Consider the following 22382-nt stretch of genomic DNA (forward strand, 5'->3'; position numbering starts at 1 on the left):
AAGAAGACTGACGCTGATGGTAATGTTACTGTCTACAAAGCTCGACTTGTCGCAAAAGGTTTTCGACAAGTTCAAGGGGTTGACTACGATGAGACCTTCTCACCTGTAGCGATGCTTAAGTCTGTCCGAATCATGTTAGCAATAGCCGCATTTTATGATTATGAAATTTGGCAGATGGATGTCAAAACTGCATTCCTGAATGGATTTCTGGAAGAAGAGTTGTATATGATGCAACCGGAAGGTTTTGTCGATCCAAAGGGAGCTAACAAAGTGTGCAAACTCCAGCGATCCATTTATGGACTGGTGCAAGCCTCTCGGAGTTGGAATAAACGCTTTGATAGTGTGATCAAAGCATTTGGTTTTATACAGACTTTCGGAGAAGCCCGTATTTACAAGAAAGTGAGTGGGAGCTTTGTAGCATTTCTGATATTATATGTGGATGACATATTACTGATTGGAAATGATATAGAATTTCTGGATAGCATAAAGGGATACTTGAATAAGAGTTTTTCAATGAAAGACCTCGGTGAAGCTGCTTACATATTAGGCATAAAAATCTATAGAGATAGATCAAGACGCTTAATTGGACTTTCACAAAGCACATACCTTGACAAGATTTTGAAGAAGTTCAAAATGGATCAAGCAAAGAAAGGGTTCTTGCCTGTGTTACAAGGTGTGAAGTTGAGTCAGACTCAATGCCCGACCACTGCAGAAGATAGAGAGAAAATGAAAGATGTTCCCTATGCTTCAGCCATAGGCTCTATCATGTATGCAATGCTGTGTACCAGACCTAATGTGTGCCTTGCTATAAGTTTAGCAGGGAGGTACCAAAGTAATCCAGGAGTGGATCACTGGACAGCGGTCAAGAACATCCTGAAATACCTGAAAAGGACTAAGGATATGTTTCTCGTATATGGAGGTGACAAAGAGCTCAACGTAAAAGGTTACGTTGATGCAAGCTTTGACACTGATCCGGACGATTCTAAATCGCAAACCAGATACGTGTTTACATTAAACGGTGGAGCTATCAGTTGGTGCAGTTCTAAACAAAGCGTCGTAGCGGGATCTACATGTGAAGCGGAGTACATAGCTGCTTCGGAAGCAGCGAACAAAGGAGTCTGGATGAAGGAGTTCATATCCGATCTAGGTGTCATACCTAGTGCATCGGGTCCAATGAAAATCTTTTGTGACAATACTGGTGCAATTGCCTTGGCAAAGGAATCCAGATTTCACAAGAGAACCAAGCACATCAAGAGACGCTTCAATTCCATCCGGGATCTAGTCCAGGTGGGAGACATAGAGATTTGCAAGATACATATGGATCTGAATGTTGCAGACCCATTGACTAAGCCTCATCCACGAGCAAAACATGATCAGCACCAAGGCTCCATGGGTGTTAGAATCATTACAGTGTAATCTAGATTATTGACTCTAGTGCAAGTGGGAGACTGAAGGAAATATGCCCTAGAGGCAATAATAAAGTTATTATTTATTTCCTTATAATCATGATAAATGTTTATTATTCATGCTAGAATTGTATTAATCGGAAACATAATACATGTGTGAATACATAGACAAACAAAGTGTCACTAGTATGCCTCTACTTAACTAACTCGTTAATCAAAGATGGTTATGTTTCCTAACCATGAACAATGAGTTGTTATTTGATTAACAAGGTCACATCATTAGTTGAATGATCTGATTAACATGACCCATTCCATTAGCTTAGCACCCGATCGTTTAGTATGTTGCAATTGCTTTTCTTCATGACTTATACATGTTCCTATGACTATGAGATTATGCAACTCCCGTTTGCCGGAGGAACACTTTGTGTGCTACCAAACGTCACAACGTAACTGGGTGATTATAAAGGTGCTCTACAGGTGTCTCCAAAGGTACATGTTGGGTTGGCGTATTTCGTGATTAGGATTTGTCACTCTGATTGTCGGAGAGGTATCTCTGGGCCCTCTCGGTAATGCACATCACTTAAGCCTTACAAGCATTGCAACTAATGAGTTAGTTGCGGGATGATGTATTACGGAACGAGTAAAGAGACTTGCTGGTAACGAGATTGAACTAGGTATTGGATACCGACGATCGAATCTCGGGCAAGTAACATACCGATGACAAAGGGAACAACGTATGTTGTTATGCGGTCTAACCGATAAAGATCTTCGTAGAATATGTAGGAGCCAATATGGGCATCCAGGTCCCGCTATTGGTTATTGACCGGAGACATGTCTCGGTCATGTCTACATTGTTCTCGAACCCATAGGGTCCGCACGCTTAAGGTTACGATGACAGTTATATTATGAGTTTATGCATTTTGATGTACCGAAGTTAGTTCGGAGTCCCAGATGTGATCACGGACATGACGAGGAGTCTCGAAATGGTCGAGACATAAAGATTGATATATTGGAAGCCTATGTTTGGATATCGGAAGTGTTCCGGGTGAAATCGGGATTTTACCGGAGTACCGGGAGGTTACCGGAACCCCCCGGGAACCATATGGGCCTTAGTGGGCTTTAGTGGAAAGGAGAAAGGGGCAGCCCAAGGTGGGCTGCGCACCTCCCCCCTCCCCTAGTCCTATTAGGACTAGGAGAGGTGGCCGGCCCCCTCTCTCTCTTTCCCCCCCGAGGAATCCTATTCCAACTAGGATTGGGGGGGAATCCTACTCCCGGAGGGAGTAGGACTCTCCTGGCGCGCCCCTTGTGGCCGGCCAGCCTCCCCCCTTTGGTCCTTTATATACTGAGGTAGAGGCACCCTAGAACACACAAGTTGATCCACATGATCTATTCCTTAGCCGTGTGCGGTGCCCCCAGCCACCATAGTCCTCGATAATACTGTAGCGGAGTTTAGGCGAAGCCCTGCTGCTGTAGTACATCAAGATCGTCACCACACCGTCGTGCTGACGGAACTCTTCCCCGACACTTTGCTGGATCGGAGTCCGGGGATCGTCATCGAGCTGAACGTGTGCTCGAACTCGGAGGTGCCGTAGTTTCGGTGCTTGATCGGTTGGATCGTGAAGACGTACGACTACTTCCTCTACGTTGCGTCAACGCTTCCGCAGTCGGTCTGCGTGGGTACGTAGACAACACTCTCCCCTCTCGTTGCTATGCATCACATGATCTTGCGTGTGCGTAGGAAATTTTTTGAAATTACTACGAAACCCAACACCCCGAAGATGGAGATCAAAAGGAGCGAATGATATTGGCCATATCATGTCACTATTTGATTGCATGTGATGTTTATCATGTTTTAGATCTTATTTGCTTAGAACGACGGTAGCTTAAATAAGATGATCCCTCGAAATAATTTCAAGAGAGTGTTCCCCCTAACTGTGCACCGTTGCGAAGGTTCGTTGTTTCGAAGCACCACGTGATGATCGGGTGTGATAGATTCTAACGTTCGAATACAATGGGTGTAAGACAGATGTACACACACAATACACTTAGGTTGACTTGACGAGCCTAGCATGTACAGACATGGCCTCGGAACACAGAAGACCGAAAGGTCGAGCGTGAGTCATATAGAAGATACGATCAACATGAAGATGTTTACCGATGTTGACTAGTCCGTCTCACGTGATGATCGGACACGACCTAGTTAACTCGGATCATGTTATACTTAGATGACTGGAGGGATGTCTATCTGAGTGGGAGTTCATTGAATAATTTGATTAGATGAACTTAATTATCATGAACTTAGTCTAAAATCTTTACAATATGTCTTGTAGATCAAATGGCCCACGTTGTCCTCAACTTCAACGCGTTCCTAGAGAAAACCAAGCTGAAAGATGATGGCAGCAACTATACGGACTGGGTCCGGAACCTGAGGATCATCCTCATAGCTGCCAAGAAAGATTATGTCCTAGAAGCACCGCTAGGTGACGCACCCGTCCCACAGAACCAAGACGTTATGAACGCTTGGCAGTCACGTGCTGATGATTACTCCCTCGTTCAGTGCGGCATGCTTTACAGCTTAGAACCGGGGCTCCAAAAGCGTTTTGAGGGACACGGAGCATATGAGATGTTCGAAGAGCTGAAAATGGTTTTTCAAGCTCATGCCCGGGTCGAGAGATATGAAGTCTCCGACAAGTTCTTCAGCTGTAAGATGGAGGAAAATAGTTCTGTCAGTGAGCACATACTCAAAATGTCTGGGTTGCATAATCGCTTGACTCAGCTGGGAGTTAATCTCTCGGAGGACGCGGTCATTGACAGAATCCTTCAGTCGCTTCCACTGAGCTACAAGAGCTTTGTGATGAACTTCAATAAGCAGGGGATGGAAAAGACCATTCCTGAGGTATATTCAATGTTGAAATCAGCAGAGGTGGAAGTCAAAAAGGAACATCAAGTGTTGATGGTGAATAAAACCACTAAGTTCAAGAAAGGCAAGGGTAAAAAGAACTTCAAGAAGGACGGCAAGGCAGTTGCCGCGCCCGGTAAGCAAGCTGCTGGGAAGAAGCCAAAGAATGGACCCAAGCCCGAAACTGAGTGTTTTTATTGCAAGGGAAGTGGTCACTGGAAGCGGAACTGCCCCAAATACTTAGCGGACAAGAAGGCCGGCACCACGAAAGGTATATGTGATATACATGTAATTGGTGTGTACCTTACCAGTACTCGTAGTAGCTCCTGGGTATTTGATACCGGTGCGGTCGCTCACATTTGTAACTCAAAGCAGGAGCTGCGGAATAAGCGGAGACTGGCGAAGGATGAGGTGACGATGCGCGTCGGGAATGGTTCCAAGGTCGATGTGATCGCCGTCGGCACGCTACCTCTACATTTACCTACGGGATTAGTTTTAAACTTCAATAATTGTTATTTGGTGCCAACTTTGAGCATGAACATTGTATCAGGATCTCGTTTAATTCGAGATGGCTACTCATTTAAATCCGAGAATGATGGTTGTTCTATTTATATGAGAGATATGTTTTATGGTCATGCTCCAATGGTGAATGGTTTATTCTTAATGAATCTCGAGCGCAATGCTACACATATTCATAGTGTGAATACCAAAAGATGTAAGGTTGATAATGATAGTCCCACGTACTTGTGGCACTGCCGCCTTGGTCACATAGGTGTCAAACGCATGAAGAAGCTCCATGCAGATGGACTTTTAGAGTCTCTTGATTATGAATCATTTGACATGTGCGAACCATGCCTCATGGGTAAAATGACCAAGACTCCGTTCTCAGGAACAATGGAACGAGCAACCAACTTATTGGAAATCATACATACTGATGTGTGCGGTCCAATGAGTGTTGAGGCTCGCGGTGGCTATCGTTATGTTCTCACCCTCACTGATTACTTGAGTAGATATGGGTATGTCTACTTAATGAAACACAAGTCTGAGACCCTTGAAAAGTTCAAGGAATTTCAGAGTGAGGTTGAGAATCAACGTGACAGGAAAATCAAGTTCTTGCGATCAGATCGTGGGGGAGAATACTTGAGTCACGAATTTGGCACACACTTAAGAAAATGTGGAATAGTTTCACAACTCACGCCGCCTGGAACACCTCAGTGTAATGGTGTGTCCGAACGTCGTAATCGCACTCTATTAGATATGGTGCAATCTATGATGTCTCTTACCGATTTACCGCTGTCATTTTGGGGCTATGCTTTAGAGACTGCCGCATTCACTTTAAATAGGGCTCCGTCGAAATCCGTTGAGATGACACTGTATGAATTATGGTTTGGGAAGAAACCTAAGCTGTCGTTTCTAAAAGTTAGGGGATGCGATGCTTATGTCAAGAAACTTCAACCTGAAAAGCTCGAACCCAAATCGGAAAAATGCGTCTTCATAGGATACCCTAAAGAAACTATTGGGTATACCTTCTACCTCAGATCCGAAGGCAAGATCTTTGTTGCCAAGAATGGGTCCTTTCTAGAGAAAGAGTTTCTCTCGAAAGAAATAAGTGGGAGGAAAGTAGAACTTGATGAAGTATTACCTCTTGAACTGGTAAGTGGCGCAGCTCGAGAAAATGTTCCTAAGGTACCTGCACCGACTAGAGAAAAAGTTAATGATGATGATCATGAAACTTTAGATCAAGTTACTACTGAACTTCGTAGGTCCACGAGGACATGTTTCGCACCAGAGTGGTACGGCAACCCTGTCTTGGAAATCATGTTGTTAGACAACGGTGAACCTTCGAACTATGAAGAAGCGATGGCGGGCCCGGATTCCGACAAATGGCTGGAAGCCATGAAATCCGAGATAGGATCCATGTATGAAAACGAAGTATGGAATTTGACTGACTTGCCCGATGATCGGCGAGCCATAGAAAATAAATGGATCTTTAAGAAGAAGACAGACGCGGATGGTAATGTGACCATCTATAAAGCTCGGCTTGTCGCTAAGGGTTATCGACAAGTTCAAGGGGTTGACTACGATGAGACTTTCTCACCCGTAGCGAAGCTGAAGTCCGTCCGAATCATGTTAGCAATTGCCGCATTCTATGCTTATGAGATATGGCAAATGGATGTCAAAACGACATTCCTTAATGGTTTCCTTAAGGAAGAATTGTATATGATGCAGCCGGAAGGTTTTGTCGATCCTAAGAATGCTGACAAGGTGTGCAAGCTCCAACACTCGATTTATGGGCTGGTGCAAGCATCTCAGAGTTGGAACATTCGTTTTGATGAGATGATCAAAGCATTTGGGTTTATGCAGACTTATGGAGAAGCCTGCATTTACAAGAAAGTGAGTGGGAGCTCTGTAGAATTTCTCATATTGTATGTGGATGACATACTGTTGATGGGAAATGATATAGAATTCTTGGAAAGCATAAAGGCCTACTTGAACAAGTGTTTTTCAATGAAGGACCTTGGAGAAGCTGCTTATATATTAGGCATCAAGATCTATAGAGATAGATCGAGACGCCTCATTGGTCTTTCACAGAGTATGTACCTTGACAAGATATTGAAGAAGTTCAAAATGGATCAGTCAAAGAAGGGGTTCTTGCCTGTATTGCAAGGTACGAGATTGAGCACGGCTCAATGCCCGACCACGGCAGAAGATAGAGAAAAGATGAGTGTCGTCCCCTATGCCTCGGCCATAGGGTCTATCATGTATGCTATGCTGTGTACCAGACCTGATGTAAACCTTGCCGTAAGTTTGGTAGGAAGGTACCAAAGTAATCCCGGCATGGAACACTGGACAGCGGTCAAGAATATCCTGAAGTACCTGAAAAGGACTAAGGAAATATTTTTCGTTTATGGAGGTGACGAAGAGCTCGTCGTAAAGGGTTACGTCGATGCTAGCTTCGACACAGATCTGGATGACTCTAAGTCACAAACCGGATACGTGTATATTTTGAATGGTGGGGCAGTAAGCTGGTGCAGTTGCAAGCAAAGCGTTGTGGCGGGATCTACATGTGAAGCGGAGTACATGGCAGCCTCGGAGGCAGCACAAGAAGCAGTCTGGGTGAAGGAGTTCATTACCGACCTAGGAGTCATACCCAATGCGTCGGGCCCGATGACTCTCTTTTGTGACAACACTGGAGCTATTTCCCTTGCCAAGGAGCCTAGGTTTCACAGGAAGACCAGACATATCGAGCGTCGCTTCAACTCCATTCGTGAAAGTGTTCAGAATGGAGACATAGAGATTTGTAAAGTACATACGAACCTGAATGTGGCAGATCCGTTGACTAAACCTCTCCCTAGAGCAAAACATGATCAACACCAGAACTGCATGGGTGTTCGATTCATCACAATGTAACTAGATTATTGACTCTAGTGCAAGTGGGAGACTGTTGGAAATATGCCCTAGAGGCAATAATAAAATGGTTATTGTTATATTTCTTTGTTCATGATAATTATCTATTGTTCATGCTATAATTGTGTTATCCGGAAATCGTAATACATGTGTGAATACATAGACCACAACACGTCCCTAGTGAGCCTCTAGTTGACTAGCTCGTTGATCAAAAGATAGTCATGGTTTCCTGACTATGGACATTAGATGTCATTGATAACGGGATCACGTCATTAGGAGAATGATGTGATGGACAAGACCCAATCCTAAGCATAGCTCAAAGATCGTGTAGTTCGTCTGCTGTAGCTTTTCTGAATGTCAAGTATCATTTCCTTAGACCATGAGATTGTGCAACTCCCGGATACCGTAGGAGTGCCTTGGGTGTGCCAAACGTCACAACGTAACTGGGTGACTATAAAGGTACATTACAGGTATCTCCGAAAGTGTCTATTGGGTTGGCATGAATCGAGACTGGGATTTGTCACTCCGTATGACGGAGATGTATCTCTGGGCCCACTCGGTAATGCATCATCATAATGAGCTCAATGTGATCAAGTGGTTGATCACGGGATCATGCATTACGGTACGAGTAAAGTGACTTGCCGGTAACGAGACTGAACAAGGTATTGGGATACCGACGATCGAGTCTCAGGCAAGTAACGTACCGAATGACAAAGGGAATTGTATACGGATTGATTGAATCCTCGACATCGTGGTTCATCCGATGAAATCATCGTGGAGCATGTGGGAGCCAACATAGGTATCCAGATCCCGCTGTTGGTTATTGACCGGAGAGGCTTCTCGGTCATGTCTGCATGTCTCCCGAACCCGTAGGGTCTACACACTTAAGGTTCGGTGACGCTAGGGTTGTAGAGATATTAGCATATGGTAACCCGAAAGTTGTTTGGAGTCCCGGATGAGATCCCGGATGTCATGAGGAGTTCCGGAATGGTCCGGAGGTAAAGATTTATATATAGGAAGTCTAGTTTCGGCCATCGGGAAGGTTTCGGGGGTCACCGGTATTGTATCGGCAAGGTTGTCAGAATCGCGATTCTGTTATACGATTCTATGACTTTACGATCCAAAATAACCCCTATGATTCTACGATTTTAGTTAATAGAATCTACGTTTCTACGATCCTGATAGTGAAGATTCTACGATTTGCGATCCTACCATCGAAGCTCCGATCCGATTCAAAATCACGATTCTGACAACCTTGTGTATCGGGACCACCGGAAGAGTCCCGGGGGTCCACCGGATGGGGCCACCTATCCCGGAGGGCCCCATGGGCTGAAGTGGGAAGGGAACCAGCCCCTAGTGGGCTGGTGCGCCCCCCTTGGGCCTCCCCCTGTGCCTAGGGTTAGGAACCCTAGGGGTGGGGGCGCCACCCTTGCCTTGGGGGGCAAGGCACCCCCTTGGCCGCCGCCCCCCTAGGAGATTGGATCTCCTAGGGCCGGTGCCCCCTAGGCACCCTATATATAGTGGGGGGAGGGAGGGTTGCGCACCCAAGCCCCTGGCCTCTCCCTCTCCCTCCCGTGACACTCCTCCGTCTCCCTGCGCTTGGCGATGCCCTGCCGAGATCACCGTTGCTTCCACCACCACGCCGTCGTGCTGCTAGATCTTCATCAACCTCTCCTTCCCCCTTGCTGGATCAAGTAGGAGGAGACGTCTTCCCAACCGTACGTGTGTTGAACGCGGAGGTGCTGTCCGTTCGGCACTTGGTCATCGGTGATTTGAATCACGTCGAGTACGACTCCATCATCCCGTTCTCTTGAACGCTTCCGCGCGTGATCTACAAGGGTATGTAGATGCACTCCTTTCTCCCTCGTTGCTAGATGACTCCATAGATTGATCTTGGTGATGCGTAGAAAATTTTAAAATTCTGCTACGTTCCTCAACAAAGTACACATTAAGGGACTTCATGCAAAACAATTGTATATTTTGAACTTGTGTTCTTTTTATTTATTTATTTTTCCAAAACAAGGTCAAAATGGCTAGCATGGCTATTCATAGCAAGGGGTTGAATCTCCCAAAACTCTAAGTGGTTCTTCCATATAATGACAACTTGTGTACCTAAAAATGATTTTTGCTAATTTTTGGGAGAAAGCTATCACATACTTGCAGTTCAAATTTGAATTACTTCTGAGAAATCAATACAAAGTCATTTAAATGTGCAAATGTAGCTAGAAATCTAGAAATTCCACAAAACATGGTAATTTTCGAAAAAAATACAGTGTACTTTCTGTGAAAATTGGAGTGATGCCATTTTGCACCCTGTTTTTTGTGTTGGAAATATGCCCTAGAGGCAATAATAAATTAGTTATTATTATATTTCCTTGTTCATGATAATTGTCTTTATTCATGCTATAACTGTATTATCCGGAAATCGTAATACACGTGTGAATACATAGACCATAATATGTCCCTAGTAAGCCTCTAGTTGACTAGCTCGTTGATCAATAGATGGTTACGGTTTCCTAACCATGGACATTGGATGTCGTTGATAACGGGATCACATCATTAGGAGAATGATGTGATGGACAAGACCCAATCCTAAGCCTAGCACAAAGATCGTACAATTCGTATGCTAAAGCTTTTCTAATGTCAAGTATCATTTCCTTAGACCATGAGATTGTGCAACTCCCGGATACCGTAGGAGTGCTTTGGGTGTATCAAACGTCACAACGTAACTGGGTGACTATAAAGGTGCATTACAGGTATCTCCGAAAGTGTCTGTTGGGTTGGCACGAATCGAGACTGGGATTTGTCACTCCGTGTAAGCGGAGAGGTATCTTTGGGCCCACTCGGTAGGGCATCATCATATGCGCAATGTGACCAAGGAGTTGATCACGGGATGATGTGTTACGGAACGAGTAAAGAGACTTGCCGGTAACGAGATTGAACAAGGTATAAGGATACCGACGATCGAATCTCGGGCAAGTAACATACCGCTAGACAAAGGGAATTGTATACGGGATTGATTAAGTCCTTGACATCGTGGTTCATCCGATGAGATCATCGTGGAACATGTGGGAGCCATCATGGGTATCCAGATCCCGTTGTTGGTTATTGACCGGAGAACGTCTCGGTCATGTCTGCATGTCTCCCGAACCCGTAGGGTCTACACACTTAAGGTTCGGTGACGCTAGGGTTATGAACATATATGTGTATGCAGTAACCCGAATATTGTTCGGAGTCCCGGATGAGATCCCGGACGTCACGAGGAGTTCCGGAATGGTCCGGAGGTAAAGAATTATATATAGGAAGTGCTGTTTCGGCCATCGGGACAAGTTTCGGGGTTATCGGTATTGTACCGGGACCACCGGAAGGGTCCCGGGGGCCCACCGGGTGGGGCCACCTGTCCCGGGGGGCCACATGGGCTGTAAGGGGTGCGCCTTGGCCTATATGGGCCAAGGGCACCAGCCCCTATAGGCCCATGCGCGTAGGGTTTCCATATGGGAGGAGTCCCACTAGTGGAAGGCACCTCTAGGTGCCTTGGGGGGGGAGGGAAACCTCCCTTGGGCAGCCGCACCTAGGAGATTGGATCTCCTAGGCTGGCGCACCACCCCCCTTGGCCCTCCTATATATAGTGGGGGAGAGGAGTAACTTCACATACCAGCCCCTGGCGCCTCCCTCTCTCCCCGTTACGTCTCTCTCTCGTAGTATAGGCGAAGCCCTGCTACTGTGACGCCCTGCATCCACCACCACGCCGTCGTGTTGCTGGATCTTCATCAACCTCTCCCTCTCCCCTTGCTGGATCAAGGCATGGGAGACGTCTCCGGGCTGTACGTGTGTTGAACGCGGAGGTGCCGTCCGTTCGGCGCTAGGATCATCGGTGATTTGAATCACGACGAGTACGACTCCATCAACCCCGTTCACTTGAACGCTTCCGCTTAGCGATCTACAAGGGTATGTAGATGCACTCTCCTTCCCCTCGTTGCTGGTTTCTCCATAGATAGATCTTGGTGATACGTAGGAAAATTTTGAATTTCTGCTACGTTCCCCAACAGTGGCATCATGAGCTAGGTCTATGCGTAGATTCTATGCACGAGTAGAACACAAAGTAGTTGTGGGCGTTGATTTTGTTCAATATGCTTGCCGTTACTAGTCTTATCTTGATTCGGCGGCATCGTGGGATGAAGCGGCCCGGACCAACCTTACACGTGCTCTTACGTGAGACTGGTTCCACCGACTGACATGCACTAGTTGCATAAGGTGGCTAGCGGGTGTCTGTCTCTCCTACTTTAGTCGGATCGGATTCGATGAAAAGGGTCCTTATGAAGGGTAAATATCAATTGGCATATCACGTTGTGGTTTTGCGTAGGTAAGAAACGTTCTTGCTAGAAACCCATAGCAGCCACGTAAAACATGCAAACAACAATTAGAGGACGTCTAACTTGTTTTTGCAGGGTATGCTATGTGATGTGATATGGCCAAAAGGATGTGATGAATGATATATGTAATGTATGAGATTGATCATGTTCTTGTAATAGATGATCATGGAGCCCCAAGATGGAGATCAAAGGAGCTACATGATATTGGCCATATCATGTCACTATTTGACTGCATGTGATGTTTATCATGTTTATACATCTTATTTGCTTAGAACGACGGTAGTAAATAAGATGATCCCTCATTAAAATTTCAAGAAGTGTTCTCCCCTAACTGTGCACCGTTGCTACAGTTCGTCGTTTCGAAGCATCACGTGTTAATCGGGTGTGATAGATTCTTTCGTTCACATACAACGGGTGTAAGAAGTTTTACACATGCAAAAACACTTAGGGTTAACTTGACGAGCCTAGCATGTGAAGACATGGCCTCGGAACACAGAGACCGAAAGGTCGAGCATGAGTCGTATAGAAGATACGATCAACATGAAGATGTTCACCGACGTTGACTAGTCCGTCTCACGTGTTGATCGGACACGGCCTAGTTCACTCGGATCATGTAATCACTTAGATGACTAGAGGGATGTCTATCTGAGTGGGAGTTCATAAGATGAACTTAATTATTCTGAACATAGTCAAAAGGATTTTTGCAAATTATGTCGTAGCTCACGCTATAGTTCTACTGTTTGGATATGTTCCTAGAGAAAAATTAGTTGAAAGTTGATAGTAGCAATTATGCGGACTAGGTCCGTAAACTGAGGATTGTCCTCATTGCTTCTTAGAAGGCTTATGTCCTTAATGCACCGCTTGGTGTGTTGAACCTCGAACGTTGTCTGTGGATGTTGCGAACATCTGACATACACATTTTGATAACTACGTGATAGTTCAGTTAAACGGTTTAGAGTTGAGGCACCAAAGACGTTTTTTGAAACGTCGCGAAACATGTGAGATGTTTCGAGGGCTGAAATTAGGATTTCAAGCTCGTGCCCACGTCAAAAGGTATAAGACCTCCAACGATTTTCTTAGCCTGCAAACTAAGGGAGAAAAGCTCAATTGTTGAACTTGTGCTCAGATTGTCTGAGTACAACAATCGCTTGAATCGAGTGGGAGTTGATCTTCCAGATGAGATAGTGATGTTTCTCTGAAGTCATTACCACCAAGCTGCTAGAGCTTCGTAATGAACTATAATATATCAAGGACATATATGATGATCCTTGAGATATTCGCAATGTTTGACACCACGAAAGTAGAAATCAAGAAGGAGCATCAATTGTTGATGGTTGGTGAAACCACTAGTTTCAAGAAGGGCAAGGGCAAGAAGGGATACTTCATGAAACGGCAATTCAGCTACTGCTCTAGTGAAGAAACCCAAGGTTGAACCCAAACCCGAGACTAAGTGCTTCTGTAATAAAGGGGAACAGCCACTGGAGCAGAATTACCCTAGATACTTGGTAGATGAGAAGGCTGGCAAGGTCGATAGAAGTATATTGGATATACATTGTGTTAAGGTGTACTTTACTAGTACTCCTAGTAGCACCAGGGTATTAGATACCGGTTCGGTTGCTAAGTGTTAGTAACTCGAAATAAAAGCTACGGAATAAACGGAGACTAGCTAAAGGTGAGCTGACGATATGTGTTGGAAGTGTTTCCAATGTTGATATGATCAAGCATCGCACGCTCCCTCTACCATCGAGATTGGTGTTTGCGTTGAGCATAGACGTGATTGGATTATGTCTACCGCAATACGGTTATTCATTTAAGGAGAATAATGGTTACTCTGTTTATTTGAATAATACCTTCAATGGTCTTGCACCTATAATGAATGGTTTATTGAATCTCGATCATAGTGATACACATGTTCATGCCAAAAGATAGTAATGATAGTACCACCTACTTGTGGCACTGCCACGTAAGTCATATCGGTATAAAACGCATGAAGAAGCTCCATGTTGATGGATTTTTGGGCTCACTCATTTTTGAAAAGTTTGAGACATGCGAACCATGTCTATTGGTATACATGCATGAAGAAACTCCATGCAAATGGACCGTTTTGTACTCGCTTGATTTTGAATCACTTGAGACATGCAAATCATACCACATGGGCAAGATGACTGAAAGCCTCGTTTTCAGTAAAATGGAACAAGAAAGCAACTTGTTGGAAGAAATACATTTTTGATGTGTGCAGTCCAATAAGTGCTGAGGCATGTAGTGGATATCGTTATGTTCTTACTTCATAGATGATTTGAGTAGATGTTGAGTACATTTACTTGATGAATCACGAGTCTGAATTATTGAAAGGTTCAAGTAATTTCAGTGTGAAGTTGAAAGATCGTCATGACAAGAGGATAAAATATCTATGATATGATCATAGAGATGAATATCTGAATTACGAGTTTGGCACAGAATTAAGACATTGTGGAAATTGTTTCACAACCGGTACAGCCTGGAACACCATAGTGTGATGGTGTGTCCGAACATCATAACTGCACCCTATTGGATATGATGCATACCATGATGTCTCTTATCGAATTACCACAATAGTTTATGGGTTAGGCATTAGAGACAACCACATTCACTTTAAAAGGGGCACCACGTAATTCCGATGAGGTGACACCGTATGAACTATGGTTTAGGAAAAAAAACCTAAGCTGTCATTTCTTAGAAGTTTGGGGCTGCGACGCTTATGTGAAAAAGTTTCAGGTTGATAAGCTCGAACCCAAAGCGGATAAATGCATCTTCATAGGACACCCAAAACGGTTGGGTATACCTCCTGTCTCAGATCCGAAAGCAATAAGGGATTGTTTCTAGAATCGGGTCCTTTCACGAGGAAAAGTTTCTCTCGAAAGAATTGAGTGGGAGGATGGTGGAGACTTGATGAGGTTATTAAACCGTCTCTTCAACTAGTGTATGGCAGGGCACAGGAAGTTGTTCCTGTGGCACCTACACCAATTGAAGTGGAAGCTTATGATAGTGATCATGAAACTTCAGATCAAGTCACTACCAAACATCGTAGGATGACAAGGATGCGTACTACTTCAGAGTGGTACGTAACCGTGTCTTGGAAGTCATGTTGCTAGACAACAATGAACCTACGAGCTATGGAGAAGCGATGGTGGGCCCGGATTCCGATAAATGGCTCGAGGCCATATAATCCGAGAGAGGATCCATATATGAAAACAAAGTGTAGACTTTGGAAGAACTACTTGATGGTCGTAAGGCTGTTGAGTACAGATGGATTTTAAAAGGAAGACAGACAATGATGGTAAATATCACCGTTAAGAAAGCTCGACTTGTCGTTAAGATGTTTTCCGACAAGTTCAAGGAGTTGACTACGGTGAGACTTTCTCACTCGTAGCGATGCTAAGAGTCTGATGGAATTATATTAGCGATTACTGCATTATTTATGAAATCTTGTAGATAGGATGTCAAAACATTGTTTCCTCGACGATTTTCTGAGGAAAGGTTGTATGTGATACAACCGGAAGGTTTTGTCAATCCTGAAAGATGCTAATAAGTATGCAAAGCTCCAGCAATCCTTCTGAGGACTAGAGTAAGCATCTCGGAGTTGGAATGTGTGCTTTGATGAGATGATCAAAGATTTTGGGTGTATACAAAGTTTATGAGGAACTTGTATTTCCAAAGAAGTGAGTGGGAGCACTAGAGAATTTCTGATTAGTATATGTTGTTGACATATTGTTGATCAGAAATGACATAGAATTTCTGGAAAGCATATAGGGTTATTGGGAAAGTGTTTTTCAATGGAAAGCCTGGATTAAGCTACTTGAACATTGAGCATCAAGATCTATAAGGATAGATCAAAACGCTTAATAGTACTTTCAAAATGAGCACATACCATGACATGATCTTGAAGGTGTTCAAGATGGATCAGTCAAAGAAGGAGTTCTTGCCTGAGTTGTAAGGTATGAAGTTAAGACTTAAAGCTCGACCGCGGCAGAATAGAGAGAAAGGACGAAGGTCGTCCCCTATGCTTAAGACATAGGCTCTACAGTATGCTATGCTGTGTACCGCACCTGAAGTGTGCCTTGCCATGAGTCAGTCAAGGGGTACAAGAGTGATCCAAGAATGGATCACGGGGCAGCGGTCAAAGTTATCCTTAGTAACTAGTGGACTAAGGAATTTTCTCGATTATGGAGGTGGTAAAAGAGTTCGACGTAAAGAGTTACGTCGATGCAAGCTTAACACCTATCCGGATAGCTCTGAGTAGAGATACCGGATGCATATAATGGAGCAACAATTTAGAATAGCTCCAAGTAGAGCAGTTATTTGGAATAGCTCCAAATAGAGCATGGTAGCTACATCTAGGAGATGACATAGAGATTTGTAAAGCACACACGGATCTGAAAGGTTCGGACCCGTTGACTAAAACCTCTCTCACAAGCAACATGATCAAACCTAAAACTCATTGAGTGTTAATCACATAGTGATGTGAACTAGACTACTGACTCTAGTAAACTCTTGGGTGTTAGTCACATGGCGATATGACCTGTGAGTGTTAATCACATGGCGATGTGAACTAGATTATTGACTCTAGTGCAAGTGGGAGACTGTTGGAAATATGCCCTAGAGGCAATAATAAATTAGTTATTATTATATTTCCTTGTTCATGATAATTGTCTTTATTCATGCTATAACTGTATTATCCGGAAATCGTAATACATGTGTGAATACATAGACCATAATATGTCCCTAGTAAGCCTCTAGTTGACTAGCTCGTTGATCAATAGATGGTTACGGTTTCCTAACCATGGACATTGGATGTCGTTGATAACGGGATCACATCATTAGGAGAATGATGTGATGGACAAGACCAATCCTAAGCCTAGCACAAAGATCGTACAGTTCGTATGCTAAAGCTTTTCTAATGTCAAGTATCATTTCCTTAGACCATGAGATTGTGCAACTCCCGGATACCGTAGGAGTGCTTTGGGTGTATCAAACGTCACAACGTAACTGGGTGACTATAAAGGTGCATTACAGGTATCTCCGAAAGTGTCTGTTGGGTTGGCACGAATCGAGACTGGGATTTGTCACTCCGTGTAAGCGGAGAGGTATCTCTGGGCCCACTCGGTAGGACATCATCATATGCGCAATGTGACCAAGGAGTTTATCACGGGATGATGTGTTACGGAACGAGTAAAGAGACTTGCCGGTAACGAGATTGAACAAGGTATAAGGATACCAACGATCGAATCTCGGGCAAGTAACATACCGCTAGACAAAGGGAATTGTATACGGGATTGATTAAGTCCTTGACATCGTGGTTCATCCGATGAGATCATCGTGGAACATGTGGGAGCCATCATGGGTATCCAGATCCCGCTGTTGGTTATTGACCGGAGAACGTCTCGGTCATGTCTGCATGTCTCCCGAACCCGTAGGGTCTACACACTTAAGGTTCGGTGATGCTAGGGTTATGAAGATATATGTGTATGCAGTAACCCGAATATTGTTCGGAGTCCCGGATGAGATCCCGGACGTCACGAGGAGTTCCGGAATGGTCCGGAGGTAAAGAATTATATATAGGAAGTGCTGTTTCGGCCATCGGGACAAGTTTCGGGGTTATCGGTATTGTACCGGGACCACCGGAAGGGTCCCGGGGGCCCACCGGGTGGGGCCACCTGTCCCGGGGGGCCGCATGGGCTGTAAGGGGTGCGCCTTGGCCTATATGGGCCAAGGGCACCAGCCCCTATAGGCCCATGCGCCTAGGGTTTCCATATGGGAGGAGTCCCACTAGTGGAAGGCACCTCTAGGTGCCTTGGGGGGGAGGGAAACCTCCCTTGGGCAGCCGCACCTAGGAGATTGGATCTCCTAGGCTGGCGCACCACCCCCCTTGGCCCTCCTATATATAGTGGGGGAGAGGAGGAACTTCACATACCAGCCCCTGGCGCCTCCCTCTCTCCCCGTTACGTCTCTCTCTCGTAGTATAGGCGAAGCCCTGCTACTGTGACGCCCTGCATCCACCACCACGCCGTCGTGTTGCTGGATCTTCATCAACCTCTCCCTCTCCCCTTGCTGGATCAAGGCATGGGAGACGTCTCCGGGCTGTACGTGTGTTGAACGCGGAGGTGCCGTCCGTTCGGCGCTAGGATCATCGGTGATTTGAATCACGACGAGTACGACTCCATCAACCCCGTTCACTTGAACGCTTCCGCTTAGCGATCTACAAGGGTATGTAGATGCACTCTCCTTCCCCTCGTTGCTGGTTTCTCCATAGATAGATCTTGGTGATACGTAGGAAAATTTTGAATTTCTGCTACGTTCCCCAACATTTTGTACCTGCTTCACACAAATATCCATTTTTTGGACTTAGAAAATGGCAAAATTACCTTTTATACAAAAAAGTTGGAACATCTATTTGGAAACATTGTTTGTAATGGTGAGATGCATGTAAGCACCAAGTTTAGGCACATTGTCATAAACTATGCAATAAATATGACCAGCGCCTTAGTCATTTGAGACCATATTTTGGCATGGCAAAAAGTGTAATTAATACAGGCTAAAATGAAAATTTTCTCATCATGGAAATTATTTGTCTCGTCAAAATGAAAAACTTTGATTTTTGGATCATCTTCATTCGATGTCATATGCAATCTCGACAGGCAAAATATTGCAGCGCATTGAATACCCCGTTTGCCGAGTTTAGCACTCAGAAAAGACACCCTTTTGCCGAGTGTTGCCCTCAGAAAAAAGCATTTTTTTGCCGAGTTCCCCTGATTTGCCTAGTGATTTGTCCACGACACTCGGCAAAACACATGTTTTATCAAGATTTTTTGCCAAGTTTTTTTATGACACTCGGTAAAGATATGTTTACCGAGTACCCAACGAAATGCACTCTGCAAAGACGCTGATACTCGGCAAACATGAATTTTCCAGTAGTGCCTAGTCCATCTGGTGACTAGAGATCACCTGTGTTGTAAGGCTGGCCACAGTGAGAGTAACATCACTAGTAATATCACACCTTTCAAGGTAACTTTGCTTATGTGGCACATATTTAATGATGAGAGAGATGATGGTGGTAACTTACCTAATTACTGTAACATCACACATACCAAGACAATATGAGTCTATAGGCTAATAAATGAACCATAACATGACAACACACATATGTTACTACCCACTGTGGAGGTTGTAATATAGCCTATTAAATGTGATGTTACTAGTCTAAGTTACTCATTGTGACTAGTCTAACAATAGCTTGTAAGTTTGTGTTATCCTAAAAAAAGAAGCATTCTTCCTACATGTCTACTGTGCTAAAATAAATGTTCAGATCGATTGTACGCCCGCTGATACGTCTTTTATCTCAAGAATAGGAAATGTGTTTGTTTCCTAAATACCTCCTTTGTTCCTTTATATAAAGTGTATTTGTTTTTTCAAAAGTCAAATAAATGCATGTTTTGACTGAGTTTTTAGAAAAATATATAAATATCCACAATATGAAATTTATATCATTTGAGCCATCACGAAAAGTACTTTCGTATTTTATCTACTAGGTATTGCAGATGTTGTTATTTTATTTATTGTGGCCAAGCATTCAAATGGTTGAATTGTATGGAAATCAATACATCTTATATTCTATTCTTGAACGGAGGACACAGTACATCAATCCAAACTATCGAACTTGCAGCGTCATCATGTAGCCAGCCCGTGGAATATTCGGAAACATTATACATTGACGTTTTTGTTTTCTAGCAGAATGCACTTACGAATATTCATTCACAGAATTAATCATCTTAATTGCTATTAACTTGGCATTAATTTGATTCCAGGATTATTATTTCAAGATCCCTATAAATGGTTTGTCATTTCACCCGTTCATAACTTGGAATTGGCATTAATTTGATTCCAGGTTTATCATTTCAGAATCATTATAAATGGTTTGTCATTTCACCTGTTCAAACAATCAACAAGAGTTCTTACAAACACATCTTTTATTTCTTTTTGCGGGTTACAAACACCACATATCTATCTACTCCCTCTGTCTACGTGTGTAAGTCATCTTATGAAAACCAAATAATCTCAAAATACTTAGGCGCAGTGCATTAACTTCTACCTCATTTCTTGTTTCTTGACATATCAACCAATAAGAGATGTAAGATGTACATGCTTTTAATGACTTGAGACAACAAACACGACATACAATGGTTAGTTTATTGTATGCAGTGCTATTAATTAGCAAATAAATATTAAGTTCTCTTGTTTCTCCTCCTTCGTCACGGTGCATAATCTAAGATGACTTATTCATCTAGACAGAGGGTATAGCAAATTAAGATGAAGACTACACAGATGTTGCTCTTGACCCTCGCCTTCCTCGCGCTAGCATTAGGTATTATTCAGCTCGAGCAGCAAGACGTGGGATTGCTTTGGTTAATTTGTTGACGGTACCTTTGTTTTGTTTTTTATAGAGCTTGAAGTAGAGGCGGCAACAACGACTGGCGTTTGCGCAGGATCAATGACCCGACGCCTATAAAAGCATTTCCAACCGTTCGGCCTCTTATGGCGTCGAAAAAAAGTCGTTCGGGGGCGAGCCGGCGCTAGATTGTCCTTTGGGGCGACCTAGCTCCCAGTCGTCGGCCCACAGGTCGCTTCAGGTTCGGCGACGTTCCGTACAAAATATATGCAAACTCGGCGATTTTTGCACGAACTCAGCAAAACTTCATTGAATTTTGTAAAAAAAACATAAACACATGCAAACTACGCCTGAACTACGCCTAAACTATGCCAAAGTACACCTAGCTGCCACCGCCGTCGCCGTCGTCTACATGCCAAGAAGCCTGCGGGTGTAGTCGCCGCCGTCATCGTCATCGTCGTCGTCGTCACGCGGCTGGCTTGGGCCGGCGCCGTCCCTGCTGCAGCCCTGGCCCGGGTCGCCGAGGCACGGTGGTGCGCTGGACGGCCCGGCCCCGCCCTCCTCGTCGCTGTCAAGGACGATGACGCCGCCCTTCTCGCGACCGCGGCGCCGGGTCTGGAGCTCCGCGTACGTCCGATGCTGACGGCGTACCTGCTCCCGGACGTAGTCCTCCTTCGCCCACTTGAGGGCGGACTCGTCGTCGGGGCCACCATTTCGACGTGCTCCGGCTTCACCGGGAGCAGCCCCGGCTCTGGCTTCGGCCGGACCAGGAGGAAGGATCCGCGCAGGGAGGACCGGGCACCCTCGTTGATGACGAGGGCGCCGCTGCGGGTGCGGCGCCCGAGCGACGTCTCCTCCGGCTCGGGTTTGACGGGGCGGAGCGCGGCCGGTGAGCCGGAGCCCCACGACGAGGACGACCCCGGCTCCATCCGCCGCGGCATCCAGGAGCTACCACGACGGTGAGAGAAGGAGGGCCGTGGCGGGTAATGAGCTTATGTATCTAGGGTAGGGTCATAAGCCTGACTTAGACACCTTCCCCTAGGACATCACCCTAAAGTCAGAATCATTCAAAGGGTACCATTATCCACTCGACCAGAGACGTTCCACTCGGGAGAATCAATGGCACTCGACCGTCGCAGAAGCCACTCGACGAACAGAAGATCTAAACCCACTCTGCACCAACAACGGTCGAGCATTTACTTATAGGCTTAATTGTCATTTATAGCATTTAATGGCTAGCGTTACCAGTAACGTTCCTCTCTTAATGTACCTTAAATCCCTTGTAACGTGGGTTGGCTGGGGTCCTGGCGCACTCTATATAAGCCACCCCCCTCCACTGGCACAAGGGTTGGCACCCCCTATAACTCACACGCATATAATCAGTCGACCGCCTCCGGGCTCCGAGACGTAGGGCTGTTACTTCCTCCGAGAACGGCCTGAACTTGTAAAACTCGCGTGTACAACTCCTCATAGCTAGGATCTTGCCTCTACATCCCTATCCCCATTCTACTGTCAGACTTAAAACCACGACAGTTGGCGCCCACCGTGGGGCTGGTGTCTTAGCAGTTTATTGGAGAAGTTGCAATTCTTCCGATTCCCATCATCATGGTTTCTGGCGGAGGATTGGCTGAAGGCCGCGAGATCCGTCTCGGCGCGCTCGTCTTCATTGCCGACGACTCCGCTTGGCTTCACGAAGCTCCACTCGACGTCGAGGCGCTCCCCGTCCGCGGGGCGACGCACTTCCGCGCATGCGTTCGCGGCATCCTTCTTCGGCAACCGTCGACTCCGTATCAGTCGACTCCTGTGGCAACCTCCCTCTCCGTTGTTCACCGGCGCCAGCGATCCGGTCGGTCGCGGCTCCAACGGTGGGTGAG

At 45.2% G+C, this 22382-nt stretch overlaps 1 pseudogene; it reads left to right on the forward strand.

Moving 5' to 3' along the window:
- The first annotated feature begins 20444 nt into the window (after positions 1-20444).
- Positions 20445-21512, forward strand: LOC147981006 (uncharacterized; annotated as a pseudogene).
- The last annotated feature ends 870 nt before the right edge of the window (positions 21513-22382 follow it).

The sequence above is a fragment of the Triticum urartu genome, chromosome 3A (assembly GCF_056163025.1).
Source record: "Triticum urartu cultivar PI428250 chromosome 3A, HENAU_Tu73, whole genome shotgun sequence".
Lineage (NCBI taxonomy): Eukaryota > Viridiplantae > Streptophyta > Magnoliopsida > Poales > Poaceae > Triticum > Triticum urartu.